Source organism: Phoca vitulina, unplaced genomic scaffold (genome assembly GCF_004348235.1).
Source record: "Phoca vitulina isolate PV1807 unplaced genomic scaffold, GSC_HSeal_1.0 scaffold9, whole genome shotgun sequence".
Classification (NCBI taxonomy): Eukaryota; Metazoa; Chordata; class Mammalia; order Carnivora; family Phocidae; genus Phoca; species Phoca vitulina.
The window spans coordinates 1,928,427-1,943,527 of record NW_022589712.1 but is presented as its reverse complement, the minus strand read 5'-3'; the positions used below and the strand labels follow the sequence as shown (position 1 = coordinate 1,943,527).

The window sequence follows — 15,101 nt, the reverse complement described above, 5'->3', positions numbered from 1 at the left end:
TATTCCATTGTCCAAATGAGCCACAGTTGATCTATCCCAACCCCTACCTGGAAATGATCATGTTGTTTATATTTTTCCACTCTTACGGATGTGGATTTAATGAACACCCTTGTCTGTGTTTCCTTCTATGCTAATGAAAATTTTTAGCATGGACATCTAGTAATTTCTTGGTCATAGGCCATGCAGAGATTCTGGTTTACCAGGCCTGGCAAATTGATCTTTGAGATGGTTATACCAATTTGTATCCCAAATTTCAGAATTTCCTATCTCCTCAGTGTATTCAGATTTTTTTTTAAACAAGCTGGAATATATGAAATATTTATTGCTTATATATTACCCTGATTTCAGTGAATGGACATGTTTCCTTATGTTTATGGTCATTCTGATTTTCTCTTTGAATTGCCTATTTATATATTTTGTATATATTTTTTCCCATGAGCTATTTGTCTTTTTCACATTGACTCATAGAAATTCTTTTAAAATCTGAATCCGGATTTTTCATGCATTATGTATTGTTTATGGTTTCTCACGTTTTACAGTGTCTTCTGTCACAGATTTTTAAAACTTCTGAAATGGAGTTGGGTTTATCTTTTTTTTTTAAGTTTTATACTTTTTCTCATTTGATGCATATGTTCCATGTTTTAATCTGAAAGTTTTACAGTTTGGCTTTTTACAATTAGATATGTAGACCCCCTGGGATCTCCCTGCCATATGGCCGCCCACCTCCGCCTTCCCCTCTGTAGCGGGTGCCGCAATGCTGGGCATTCTGGAGCCCGTCCCGTACACCTGTTTTTCTGGCCTGCCTTCTTGGAGTTTTCTTTCTTTTTATAGATTCAGTGATATACTTTAGAGAAAGTTTATTTTGTATTATCTATCATATAAGGTAATGAATGGTTCCTGAATAGCCTACTATCTTGCTAGAACTGGGAGTTTTACAGTCTTTTACACAGCAGGGTAAGTAAGAGGCATTGTTGCTTCGTGGTTAAAAAGTATGGCGTCCTGTTTCAAAATTGCCTCAGTAGAAATTCTGGCCCACGGGTATTAGCTGTGCCATCATGGTCAAGTGACTTGGTCTTTCTCAGACCCTGTTCCTCCTTTGCAAGACAGGAAAGTAATAGTACCGGCCTCATAGGGTTGCTGTTACCACCGAAGGAGACAACGCATAAAGAGCCCTTAGCACCACATTTGGCTCCTTCAGTACTAACGAAATTTTTTTACAATGGATGCCTAGATGTGTTAGATGTTCTTATATTTGTATTATCATCATCGTTATTTGTGTTTTCTTTTTTCTTGCCCTTTCTTGTTTTGTTTGCTGTAGCAGAACATCTTCCTTGTTCATCTCAGGACAGAAATTTAGATCTGTCTGCTTGTCTTCACATCAGTTGATGTTATTTGTTGGGGAGAGGAGGTTTCCAACAACATGCTTAGGTTTGATAGTTTACATTTTAGGTTGACTCTGCATTCCATATCTTAAATTGAAAAAAAAAAGTTCTTATTTGTTGTTGTTTGTTATTGTGTGTGCAGTCATATCTAGACACAGTAGTATTGTCTTCACGAGTCTCCTTGAATGAGTTTTCGTGAGCAGTGTAATTTTATATATAAAAACACAATCAATGATTTTTAGGTTTTCATTTCACAGAACCTAACACTTATCATATTTCTGTATCTATTGTTTTTGAGTTCCTTTCTATGACATTCCATTAATTACCTAAAGAATTTATTCCAGAATGTACTTTTTTTTTTTTTTTTTTAAGATTTATTTGTTTATTTGACAGAGAAAGACACAGCGAGAGAGGGAACACAAGCAGGGGCAAAGGGAGAGGGAGAAGCAGGCCTCCCGCTGAGCAGGGAGCCCGATGTGGGGCTTGATCCCAGGACCCTGGGATCATGACCCGAGCCGAAGGCAGACACTTAACGACTGAGCCACCCAGGGGCCCCAGAATGTACTTTTTTTAGTCTATATATATGTGTGTGCGTTAGCTTGGAATGTTTAACATTTGGACGGCTTTTGGACTAGGAGGTAAAAGTATTCTAGGGAGAATATTTAGTAACATTAAACGAGAATCTATTCAGTGATTGCTTCTTTTCATGGTAATTCTCTTTTGCAGTTATATATTAAGAAGACTTCTCAATTGAACTGTGAGCTGTTATCGGTGTTACTTTGCCCCTACATAGAGGTTTTGTGTTCCTTTTCTAAATTAGTGCTTTAAAAATCCTGTTTTAAGGTAAAAACAGGACTCCTTTTCAAAGTCCCTGTGCTGATTTATGCACCTTACCTTTTTGTTTTTCTCTTGCCTGGTACTCAGTGACATTCCAATCTGCTGGGGTCATTTGATAATGCAGAGTGAAACAGGAAGTAAAGTCAGGAGGTACTGCTTGGCACCACATACGCAGTTGGGAGATCATTCCTGATACCAGGGGAGAGAATGTCAAATATGTGCACCAGCACAGTACTTGCACCGAAGAGAGTGTTTGTTTAGTTTGTAAAATCCCAACTATAAGACAGTCATAGTCCGCGCCACTGCTGCTGCATCCTCTGCCCAAAAATTAGTTCGTTTCTAATTTGTTCTTTTCACCTCTGTCCCAGCCCCCTCTCAAGTATCTTGTGTAAGACAAAGACGACTCAGACAATAGCCTGTGTTTTAAAATTGTGTTGCACCTGTGTTTTATGGTAGTCCTAATGCAGTACTACCAGAGATTTGAGGATATTTTTAATTAGGTAAGTTGCATGAAGTTTTTTTTATCGAAATAGGTTCAATAATATGAATTCAGTTTTTAGTCTACGATACTACTGTAGTAAAAAGATACAGATGGAAGCATTTTGACTATAGGAAGCTTCTTTGAATCAGTCACAAGAGTGTTTACTTTGATTTGAAAGTTACTCTAAGTACAGTAAATGATAGTCTACTTATTTGTGTATACAGTTTGTATGGTGCATTACCCTTGTTCAAATTTAGAAGGTCCTTTTTATTTATTTATTTTGTTTTGTTTTTTTTGAGAGAGAGCACATGTAAGTGGGGGCGGGGCAGAGGCAGAGGGAGAGAGAATCTTCAGGCAGATTCCCCGCTGAGTGGGGAGCCCAGTGTGGAGCTCCATCCCATGACCCTGAGATCATAACCTGAGCCGAAACCAGGAGTTGGACACCTAGCTGACGGAGCCACCCAGGCACCCTGAAACGCCTTTTTAATATTTCACATACTTAAAAAAGAATCTCAGTCCAGATTTAAGAAGCAGGTTATAAAAACACATTTTCTAATTTTATATTCTTGGATTTTCTTTCTTTTTTTTTTTAAAGATTTTATTTATTCATGAGAGACAGAGAGGCAGAGGGAGAAGCAGGCTCCCCGCAGAGCAGGGAGCCCGATGCGGGACTCGATCCCAGGACCCTGGGATCATGACCTGAGCAGAAGGCAGACGCTTAACCGACTGAGCCACCCAGGCGTCCCGGATTTTCTTTTTGATATTATGATATTGAGGCAGAGTTCAGGAGTTTTATGTATGTTGATTTGGTTACAGTCAGATCATTGGAAATGATTTGAACTTTTGGATATTGAGTTTCAAAAGCAATTATAAATGTTGTAAAGTGTCATTTTTTTTCTATAAAGCTTACTATTTTGCATTTTTCAGATACTTTTAATATGTGCTCAGTTGTTTTTGCTTTTGTATTTTGTTTTGCTAGAGATGGGATTATGTACCTTTCAAACTAGTTCTCATGTAAGTATGAACACTTGAGAATGTGCACATAGGAAGTGACATTTATCATCAAGTGCTTTATTCATAGCAGGTGCTTTTATATACCATAAATGATGTAGTAACCACAAAACCCTGTGAAATAGAGTAGCCTCTCCATTTTGTAGACAGGGAACAAGAGAACTCAGGCATCTCGCCCAGAGCTGCATGAGCGTTCAGTGAAAATACCAGAGTTTGAGCTAATGTCTGGCCATTTCCAAGGCCCAGCCTCACTTTCTCTCTTTCCTCCACACACCTGCTGCTTGTCAGTGCAAGCCATAGATGCTTGACCTCTGATGTTAGTTCATTTTATTATTACAGAATCCAATTCCTTGAATTTTTTCTAAAGCATCTGTATTTTTATGAAAATGGGTTTATTTCATATTTAATAATTTGTAATTATAATTTACTTTTATATTAAACACTTTTATTTATTTTTAAAGATTTATTTATTTATTTGACAGAGACACAGTGAGAAAGGGAACACAAGCAGGGGGAGTGGGAGAGGGAGAAGCAGGCTCCCGCGGAGCAGGGAGCCCAATGTGGGACTTGATCCCAGGACCCCGGGACCATGACCTGAGCCGAAGGCAGACGCTTAACAACTGAGCCACCCAGGCACCCTATATTAAACACTTTCAATAAAATGTAATAGATGAAACTCATTTATATCCATCCCCAGGACTTAAAAATTTTCAAAATTTTGCTGTTTTTTTTTTTTTTTTTAAAGATTTTATTTATTTATTTGAAAGAGTAAGCGAGAGAGCATGAGGTGGGGGAGGGAGGAGCAGAGGGAGAGGGAGGAGCAGGCTCCCCTCTGAGCAGGGAGCCTGATGTGGGGCTCCATCCCAGGACCCTGGGATCATGACCTGAGCTGAAGGCAGACGCTTAACTGACTGAGCCACTGAACAGGCTCCCTCAAAATTTCATTGTTTTTAATTCATTAGTTTTTGTTGTTGTTTTAGCTATTTTAAAGCAATCCTGGGGCGCCTGCGTGGCTCAGTTGTTTAAGCCTTCAGCTCAGGTCATGATCCCAGGGTCCTGGGATTGACTTCCGCATCGGGTTCCTTGTTGAGCGGGTTCCTTGTTGAGCGGGGAGCCGGCTTCTCCCTCTGCCCCTCCCCTTGCTCACGCTCGCTCGCTCTCTCTCTCTCTCTCTCTCTCCCCCTCCTCCTCCCCCCCCTCTGTCAAATAAGTAAATAAAATCTTTAAAGCAAATCCTGAAAGCTGACATGTTATTTTTCTTCTCCTTCGGTGTGTATCTCAAAAAATCTAACCATAATGCAGTAATCCTGCCAGCAAAGTTAACCATATTCCCTTACTGTTCTCTAATATCTAGCCCATATTAAGATTTCCCTGTCTCTCTGAAAAACTGTTTTTACAGGTAATTTATCTGAATCAGGATCCAAACAAGGTCCACACATTATATTTAGTTATCTTATGTCTCTTTTTAATCTAGAGCATTCTCACCCCTCTCCAACCGGACTTTTATTTCATGTCATAGACATGCCGGAAAAAACTGGCTAAATTTTCCTGTAGAATATCCCATACTCCACTTGCCTTTTTTGTTTGCAGGGATGGTGGTGGTATTTGACTTGTTTCCATAGCTTTAAAGCCCAGTTGGCTTCAGATCAAACTATTTGATAAGAATGCCTGGTTAAGTAGTGCTGGTTGCGGTCTGTGGCCGCCCACTGGCTGCCCAGTAGGAGGGGACCTGTGTGCCCCTGAACCTCCAGATTTTAGCCTTTGTAGATCCGGGCCTAGTCAAGTAGGGCTTACAAAATTGTGATTTTTCTAATTCTATCATTTCTGTCACATTGAGTGGCTGGAATTTTTCTTTAAAAAAAGAAACAAATTTTCTGCATCTAATTAAGGAAAGCAGAGTTTCTGAGTTCTTTTACTTGAATTGCTTATTTACAGGCCAAGGAGTTGGTACCCTAGTTACCTGGAGTGGTGACAGTGATTATGATTTTGTTTTTGGCTTGCATGGTTTTCTTTACTATCATTAGGAATGTGAGGATTTTTTTTCATTTTTTTAAAATAAGCTTTTTATTTAAATTCCAGTATAGTTAACATACATTGTTATATTAGCTTCAGGTGTACAATATAGTGATTCAGCAGTTCTATACATTACACAGTGCTCACCATGATAAGTGTAATTTTGTTAAGATCTTACTATTTTTAAGTAATCTCTACATCCAGTGTGGGGCTCGAACTCACAACCTGGAGGCGAGGAGGCCTGTGTTCCACCGGCAGAGCCAGCCAGGTGCCCTTTCATTAGTGTCCTCGTTCCTTCACCTGCTTCCTCCGTCCCCCACCCCCTCCCCTCTGGGAACCATCAGTGTGCTCTGGAGTAAAGAGTCTGATTTTTGGTTTCTCTCTCTCTCCCGCTTTTCCTTTGCTTGTTTTGTTTCTTAAATTCCACATACAAGTGAAATCATATGGTACTTGTCTTTCTCTGACTTATTTCACTTAGCATAATACTCTGTAGATCCATCCACATCATTGCAAATGGCAAGAATTCACTCTTTTTGATGGCTGAGTAGTATTCCATTGTGCTTCCATATACCACCTCTTCTTCATCCATCAGTACGGACACCTGGGCTGTTTCCGTCGTTCGGCTGCCGTTGGTAATACTGCTGTAAGCATTGGGGTGCGTGTGAGGACTTCTATTTGTTCTGTGTTTCAGTCAGTTTGTAGTCATTATTTTTGCTGGCATTCAGATTTCCCCAGATTTGGCCAGGTGCACCTTTTGGTTGGCTAGAAGGTTCTTTTGAATGAGCCAGTTAGTTTTTGAGAACATCTTTTTTTTCTGGCATAACAAGATGTATCAAACTCATCTTGTCCGTTTTCTGACTGACACCTGGATTCAGCCATTTCTCCAAGGAGCTCTGACTCCTTTTAGTGGAGAGTGATATTTAGAGATCATAGTCTAGGTGCTACACGTGCTTATTTTTTGGAGCTTGTCTTTTGCTTCAAGGCCTTTGCATAGAAAGAACTAGAAGATACTTATTTGTTGTGGGGGAAAAAAAATCCATGAATTTCTTCTGATGTTACCAATTCAGGTTTGGCCTCACAGGTTTTTATTTAATTTCTTTGATTTTTGAAAAATTTTAATCTCCTTTCTCTTACATGGAAAATCTTGTTTTATAACTAAATTAACACAATTACTTGTTTGCTTTATTCTGTCATATAGTTCCAGTATTATACGTAGTAATGCCAATATTACTAAACAGGACTTCTGAATGAAGATTAATATTTCTCTTTTTTTAAGATTTTATTTATTAATTTGAGAGAGAGAGAGAGCACAACCAGGGGGAGCAGCAGGCAGAGGGAGAAGCAGACTCCCTGCTGAGCTGGGAGCCTGATGCGGGGCTGGATCCCAGGACCCGGGGATCACGACCTGAGCTGAAGGCAGATACTTAACCATCTGAGCCGCCCAGCGCCCCAGGATTAATATTTCTTAGCAAGGTATCTGTTCTTAAGAGTCTACCAGGGATGTAATGTCAAAATACTGTTTTCTAACATGACTTGAAAAAAAAATTTTTTTTCTGTATGGTAACGTAACCAAGCTGATATATTGTGAGACATTAAATTTCAGTTTGTTTTAAATTTTTAGTGATTATTTTGTGTTAAAATTTAATTTTTATTATTTAAAATAATCACATGGTTCCAAAGTTGAAACTGTGTAATCAATTGCAGTTGGGAAGGCTTTGCTTCCATGTGGTTTATTCCACTCAAGGAAGGTTTCCTTTTGCAGATGTGATCACATGCGTTTGTGTGTTTGTGTTTCCTGCCCTTCCATGTAGAGGAGGTCTGCTGCGCGTACAGTCCCGCTCCTTGCTTTTCGCAGCCGACTGCATCTGGTGCACTGAGCTGCGTCACCGTGTGAAGAGCTGCTGCTCGTTCCTGCCACTGGCAGCGTTTTACTCCATTATCCCTTTGAAAGTACCAGAGTTGCCTCCTCCTGCGCCCTTTGCTGGGTCGTTGCCACGCTCGTGCCCTCACAGCCAGGCTGCGGTGGGTGCTCTGCCCCAGCCTCTCGCTGTGCTGGTGCGCACCTGTGGGCAGAGCCGCGCACGTGGGACTGCTCTGTCACAGGCCCACGGGTGCCTGATTGTGCCACGTACTGCCAGGTTTTGCTCCTTGAGTGTGTACCTTTTTGCCATCACCCAAAATAGAGTATGTTGTCAGAATTTCAGATTTTTTACCAGTTCGATTGTTGAGAAATGGCATCTTACTGTTATCTTTATTTGAAGTCGTAAGATGACTTCAGATAAACTCACGGGTGAGTTTGTTCATCCTTTTTTATATTTGAGTCATTTTTACCTCTTTTCTGAGCTGTCTATTGCGTTTCTGGATGTTTTTTGGCTCATTTTTCAAGTGAATTATTGGTGTTTTTCTTCTCAAATTTTAGGAACTCTATTTTTATTTATTTATTGGGGGGGGGAAGGCAAGGAACGGTTTATTCTCACAGCCAAGCAAAGGACGAGGCCCCCAGCCTTGGTAGCAGCTGAGACAGGCCCCTCGGGCCACAGGTGCAGCAGGTGACGGCGTGGAGCCCGGAGTGTCAGGCCGACCGGCTCCTGTTCCCCTGTGGATGGTGCTTAGTGAGGGCTGGACTAGGGGGCTTGACTGTGAGGGAAGAGGCATCTGGAGTGGCTCAGTGGGCTGGGAAGATGTGGCGGGAAATGCCATCAGGAGCCGTTCAGTGCCAGATAGGAGGATCTCCCCGGTGCACCCGCGGGGTCTGTGGATGGAGCCCGGCTCTGAGGCCTCGAGGACGGCGTTAGAGAACAGCGCTCCGAGCAGGTCCTGTTCGTTGGCGGACCGGGGTTGCTCCAGCCAGGCCCCTCCCGCACGGGCTCTGGAGCTCCTGCCGGCGGCCGGCGCTGTCCCCCGCCGGGTGGGGGCCGGCTGTGCTCTTGTACCAGTTCCACCAGGAGGACCGCACGGACCGCTGGCCGCCCTCGTCCCAGGGCTTCAGCTTCAGTCCTCCGTGCTCCAGGCTTTTCGTGTTGAAGCCCAGCGTCAGGGAGGTGGTATTGATGTCTTCCCCGTTGCACTTCTTGAGGGGATGGTGGTTTTGCCGGCGTTGTCCAGGCTGAGCGTGAGCACTTGCAGCTCCCACTCTTTCTGATTCATCTTCAGAATGGTCAGAAGCCCCATGGTTCCGGTAGCCCCCCAGGAACTCTTTCTATATTGGCAGAAATCTGCCATGTTAGTTGGAAATGTTTTTTTTCCCTAGTGTGTCACTTGTCTTTAGAAAATTTGTGTAGTCAGATTTGTTCACATTTCTTTAGTTGCTGTATGATATATATTTATATTTTAGTGTGTAATTTTTTAAAATATAGATTTCCATAAAGGTGTTTGTTTATTACACAATAAAAATTTTAAAACCACTATGTGACCTGAACATGTGGACCCTGTCGAAAGGTGTACTTAAAACTCTTCATAGAAATGTTCTCCATGACTGTGGCCAGACTGCAAGGGAAACTGCTTTGGAGTTAGGGACGTTGTGTAACCCCATTCATAGGAACCATCATGGCTCAGTAGAGAGAACGATGGCATTTTGTGTGTGCCCACGTGTGAGAGAGACAGTAGGGCTACCAGGTTTGTAGATCAAGGAAATGCATCAGCCATAATGTATCCGGACTTTATCAAGGAATTCAGCAGCGTCTTTAGTCATATTCTTGTGTTGATGATCTGGCTGTAGTACAGTTAGATGAATGAGGAAGCAGTTGTACTCAAAGGCTGATTAGTGCCAAGCTGAGAAGCGTTCCTAGTTGGTAACTAGCGTGCAAATGACTCAAGAATTTAAATTTACTGGAACCTTGTGAGAATCAACAATATTAGGTGGTAACCAAAAAGCTAATGTAGTCTTACATTGCATTAATTACAGGTGTCCTGTTAGAAATAGCAGTGTACTTAAGAGTTGATCAGAGCTACACATTTGGAATCCTGTGATCAGTTCTGGAAATGGTGTCAGGCCGGGTGGATAGAACACTAATGTGTTCAAGAGAAAAGTACGTGGATTTGGAATTTTGTCACAGGAAAGAGAACAGTTGGAGGAACTAGAATTAGAATGCCATTCTGGAAAGGGACTAGACTTGTTCTAAATCCGCAGTTCTCCACAGGGGCAGTTTTGTCGCCTGGAGGATGTATGCAGATGTCTGGAGACGTTTTTGGTTTTCACAACTGGGGGGTTGCTACTGGCATGTAGGTTATAGAGGCCGGGGTGTTCTCGCATCCCGCCGTGCCTAGCACGCCTCCCACAGTACAGAATTCTGCAGTCCCAAATGTCACGGGGCAACTCTCACCTGTAGCAAGAAAAAGAAGTGCATTTTACCTTGTAGCCCAGGGTATACACAGGAATGACTGGAATTAAGATTTCATGAGCCAGTACTTGCCCCGTTTCCTTACCCAGAGTGCATTGTACCCAGTAGAAATCATCTATTCTATACCATTTCATTAATAAATGGGGAAAAAATCATTCATAAACCATGGTTTGAATATAGGCCTAAATAATACCAAAGGATAAAATTAAGCCCAACTGGTAAAGTCACAGGAGATGAATTTGCTTTTGTATAAAACCCTACGTTCCTGCTGTCGAGCTGTACAAGGAAGGAACGGCCTGCACGGCCAGTGAGTTTGCCATCACTGGAGTTGTCGTGGGGGTTTCTTAACTTGAGGTCTAGGAACAGACGTCATGGGGTCTTGGAACAGATGGGAAGGTCATTACATCTTTAGTTTTAGTAAATAAATTTTTGTTAACCTATACCTGAAATTTATCATTTTCTTCACTTATGAGATTATACTCATATCTACTTCAAAATTAGAGTTGTATGAATCAACTCTGGAACTTATTATGTTAGTAAAGATGCACTAATTTTTACTATATTACGGTTTTTAAAAATTATTTATTTTTTAAAATAGATTTTATTTATTTATTTGACAGAGAGAGAGTGTACAGGCCGGGGGAACGGCAGGGAGAGGGAGAGGCAGGCTCCCCACTGAGCAGGGAGCCCAATGCAGAGCTCAGTCCCATGACCCTGAGATCATGGCCTGAGCCTAAGGCAGAGGCTTAACCAACTGAGCCACCCAGGCGCCCCAGGAGGAAACTCTTAATCTGTACTCTGTAGTTATCTGAAAGGTAGTTCAATATAAAACAAACCCATTTACTTAGTTTTTACAGAAACCTCTTAAGGTACCATTTACAAGGTACTGTAATTAGAAACAAAACGGGGGGGGGGGGTCGCTTAGCTGGCTCAGTGGGTAAGATCATGCAACTCTTGATCTCTGGGTTGTAAGTTAGAGCCCCACATTGGGTGTAGAGATTACTTAAAATCTTTTAAAAAGAAAAGAAAAGGGGCGAATAAGCAAAGAAAAGAGACAAACAGACTCAATGCAGAGAACAAACTGGTGGTTGGGGGGGAGGGGTTGGGGGGGTGAACTAGGTGAAGGGGATTAAGAGGACACTTTCGGTGATGAGCACTGAGAAATCTGTAGAATTGTTGAATTGTTATATTCTACACCTGAAACTGATACAGCACTGTATGTTAATTATACTTGATAATAAATACATAAATAATTTTTTAAAAAGAAAACATAGGGTTTCTTAGTAGCTCCCCACCCATAGGAATGGAGAATAGGTGGGAAGGGTAGGCAAATGGCCCCATTGGGAATGAATGAGCCTGGTGAGGACATTTGACAGTTGTTACTTATTTTAAGCTTTCCTGAAATGCATATAATTTTAAAGTTTAATAAACAATGTTTATACAAGTAAGTTTCCAAAAACCCATATTCAAGTATTTCTTCCATTTTCCATCTAAATTATTAACATTCAAATGGCTGTTGTCCAGTTGATTGATTTACGTACTAATAACGTTGTGTGTGTGTGTTTTGAGGCACAGCTGTATTTTTTCTTAACATTTTGCACCTATTTTTGGAGGCACCAGCATTAGAAATGAATTATGTGTGTGTAATAAAGTGGTGCCCTTTCTTCCATGGGGAGTTGGATGATTCCCTGTTTCAGTTAGCGATGCTTTGCTGCACGCTAGGAAATGGCTTCACATAAATGCTGGACACAATGAGAAGAAAGATGGATTAGCACGGTTGACCGATGTAGGTTTAGAACAAATGGTTCTGAGTAGTTTGAGCAAAAGGAGATTTGGGATTGCCCTGGTGAGTTTTTACTGGTTTGGAGAGGGCCAGTTGATTATCAGTTTCATTAATTAATAAGATATTGATAAAATATTTCAAAGCTAATCTCTACCTTTAGTCCTTTGTTCTTTGCATTGGCTCTCTAGTAATTTATAATATAGCCTTCTGTGGTTTGGGGTTTTTGTTGTTGTTGTTCTTGGTCTATTCTTTCTGATAAATACTAAAATAATTTTGTTTCCAAGTTATCATTAAATCCACCCCAAGCAGTGTTCATTTCTATTGTAATAATCCTTGTGATAATATTTCTCAGGGAGAAGTTTATACAAAGGTAAATATACACCTTTAGGAAAGAAAGAAACTTGTTTTCCTTTCAGGAAAAATAACCCTTAAGGAAAGGAAAACAGGTGATACATTGTGTCTTCTGCCTCTCACTTAGATTATTGCTGTTGGCATATGGTAGTGGCCTGTGCTGATTATAGTACTTACCCCAGTTTACCGCAGTTACTGGCCTACCTGCTCCGAACACGAGTTTCTTCCTGAAAATATGCTGCCAACAAGTAGGCACTTCATTTAGGTATTGGAGGATCTACAACAGTGTTTTTAAATTTTAAATGTTGTCTCTTGGGTATTTGTGTAAGGACTTTGTTAAGGAAACATTTGTCTTTGTAAAATTGTAACTGTATTGACTGCAACACTATCAGAATATTAGCCCTGTTATTGAAACTTCAGGGCTGCTTATTACAGATTTCAGGTTTTGCTCCAGAGTCCTTATCAGTTCAGAGCAGACAAACCACAGATGGAAGAATCAGATACTGTTTTTGGAAGTTTTGACTCAAATTTGTTATTTTTATGTGCGAAGCAATGTATTAGAGACTGAAGGAGGGCCTAGAACAATGAATCAGAGACTCCCTCAGGAAAGCTACCCTCTAGTGGGAGCGCTGATTGCTAGTTCTTTATATAGTTTACTCCTCAAAACAAGCTTATTTTCATTTTATAATTAAGGAAATTGGAGCTCACATGCATATCAGAGAGCTCACTCAAAGATACAGCTATTAAGTTGAAATACCAACTTATTTCGACCCTTGCTGCAAACTCCCAGGTGTCCCTTGCACCGTGCAGTGGCCAGGCCCGTGGGCTGATAGAGGAATGAATCAGGCACTGCGTGCGGTGTGAGCCTGGCCTCCGATCCCAAAGTGAGCGTTACGATACTTAAGATCTGTCTGGGTGGTGATTCCGGCAAGTCATTGACCCCTCTCAGTGTCCGAATTCTTTCTCTTCACTGTTTTTCTGGAACTCCTCTTGTACTTGTAAAGAAAAGGAAGAAATTCATACCAGTCTTCCTCTAGATGATGCAGTGACTTGAAGAAGGGGCTGCAGAGCGTGGTGGTGTAGAAGTTGAGGTTTCGTGGGACACCTAATGCTGGCTGCTTCTCAGCCCTGCTCCTGGGCAAGCTGTCTGATCATAGTTAAAACATACTTAAAACCTCTGTGGGCCTTCTTTTGTACCCCCTGTAAAGTCGAGATGATAATAGTATCTAGTTCATGTTTGAGGAATTAAATGCTGAACTCTTAGTATCTGGCACGTAGTAGCCCTTAATATATGTTAGTTATTATTTTTTGTTAGTTTGGTCATTACACACCAAACTTTAAGGTTCAAGAACTTGATTTTACCAGTCTTTTCAGGTCTGATAAAATTCTGTGGACTTAGTCACACAGGCCAAACTTGTATTTGGCTGAATAATTAAACACAGTGCTAATGTATTAATTTATTAAGGTGTTATTCTAATAACAGCTACACTCAGGTATTGTGTGATATTGAGATAACCAGGCAAACTAAGTTAATATTTATTAACATTTATCTAGTGCGAATGAGATCAAAGGTAGTTTTAATAGGCTGCTTTATTTAGGCTAGGTGTAGAACTTGGAGATTTGTTTCTTTAAAAACATCAACAGAAATATTATTTCTCTGTAGACACGGGTACTATTGCTTGCTGGATCTCTACCCTTGGGTTTACTCCTTTTTTTCCTTTTATCTCAACATTTTATGTGAGATCAGTACCAGAACCACATTAATAACGGAGATTTTGTATTTGTAGTTTCCTCTTAAAAACGGTAGTAATCTATACATAAGGGATTTTCATGAGGGTGATTGAGGGATCTCCTCCTTTCCATGCTTGCCTTACCAAATTCATTCTTGATCATTTCCTTTGTGTTCTTGCCAAATTGGGCATTCCCTCCCAGATCTTTGATGTCTGGTATTTTGGAGTTTTTTGTGGACAGTTACCAGGGAGAGTGGTGCTTTCTTGTCTTTGGGATCCACAGGTACACCTGTCTTCTTATTGTCACAAATGATGTAAAATTACTCTGTTAACAAAATGATCGAGTGGGAGGTTACTTTGCCTTTTTGGTTTAACTTCATCTATAAAGCATGAGCCCTGGTGAAGCCAGGGCCAATTAATATTTGAGACCTTAGGTGTAATATAAAGGTGATGTCAGAGTGGTAGTGGTGATGATAGTATCACAATCCTGGGATAAAAGTAGGACTCCCGTAATAAACACATTTACGCAACTAAATGTGTAGAGTAATTCTTGTTTCCTATTGTGTTGTCTTAGGGTAGCCTGAGTAGGGTGGTGGATAGGGAGAGTAGAGAAGCATAGAAGGGAGGGCTGCAGGGAGGGGCCCGTGAGCAAAGGAGAGCTGGGGAAAGAAGCCCTGCAGGGGGAAGTGTTCAGACAGCTCCTGGCACCCAGGACGTACTTGGTGCCCAGGAGCTATTTGTAACACCAGTAATACTGTACTTACAGTAGTAGTAATAATAGTACTGTGCTGTACTGACATACACATTTACAGTTTAGGGGCATCTTTCACATCTGGAGGTTTCGGGGTTGCCAGACTAAAAGATAAACCTTCAAAAGGATGTTGTTTAACTTTCTTTGCTGCTTGACCTAGGCTAACAAAGAGGCAGTTTATATGATTTTGAGAGACCGGGGCAGGACTATTAACTTAACATAGCTCCCATTTTGCTAACTCATAAAGCTTTTTTCAGCCTCACCCCCATAATCAGTGGCCCTACTTCAACCCAAGATCTGTGGTTCAATGGTATTTATTTATTTATTTATTTATTTATTTATTTATTATTTTATTTTATTTTTTTATATATATATATTTTTAATATTTTTTTTATTTATTTATTTTTACACACATGCTCGCT

At 40.9% G+C, this 15,101-nt stretch overlaps 1 pseudogene; it reads right to left on the bottom strand.

The window, feature by feature from the left end:
* Positions 1–8,419: 8,419 nt before the first annotated feature.
* Positions 8,420–9,010, bottom strand: LOC116634334 (annotated as a pseudogene).
* Positions 9,011–15,101: the final 6,091 nt, after the last annotated feature.